The sequence below is a fragment of the Aphanomyces invadans genome (genome assembly GCF_000520115.1).
Source record: "Aphanomyces invadans strain NJM9701 unplaced genomic scaffold supercont1.306, whole genome shotgun sequence".
NCBI classification, from domain to species: domain Eukaryota; phylum Oomycota; class Saprolegniomycetes; order Saprolegniales; family Verrucalvaceae; genus Aphanomyces; species Aphanomyces invadans.
The window spans coordinates 1-528 of NW_008580451.1; positions in this window are offsets into that span (position 1 = coordinate 1).

Genomic DNA, 528 nt, shown 5'->3' on the forward strand with positions numbered 1-528 from the left:
TGGGTTTTGACCAATCAGCTGCACGAAGATTGCGGATTGGCCATTAGTCATCCGGTCGTGGTGGTTGCATTACATTTTCCAACCACAACACATTGGAGGACTTCCAAAAACGGCGCAAATCTTTTTGAGACGCCAGAAGAAGTCATCCGAATTTTTAATCAAATCACCGACGCTTTTTGCTTGGACGATACAAAAAAAGAGCCTCAGCAAAAAAGGGGTGGTGTTCGACTCAAATTTGACTTCAGTTTCTATAGGATACAAATTCATCATTGTGAGCACTCGACGTCGACAACAATGAAGTGGTGGAGGCTCCTCCTCCTCCATGATGATGACTCGGATAGCGAACCGGAAGACTTGGACACTCTCCTGCTGTTACGGTTACGTATGACGCTAAAGTAGCGCAACTACTTGACGTCACCAAGCCTGCAAGACTCAACAAGCACACCATGGACAAGAATGTACGAAGCACTCAACCGGAGTTCGTTTATTGCCAGCGTATCACTCGACCCGGACACGTTCGATGAGCTA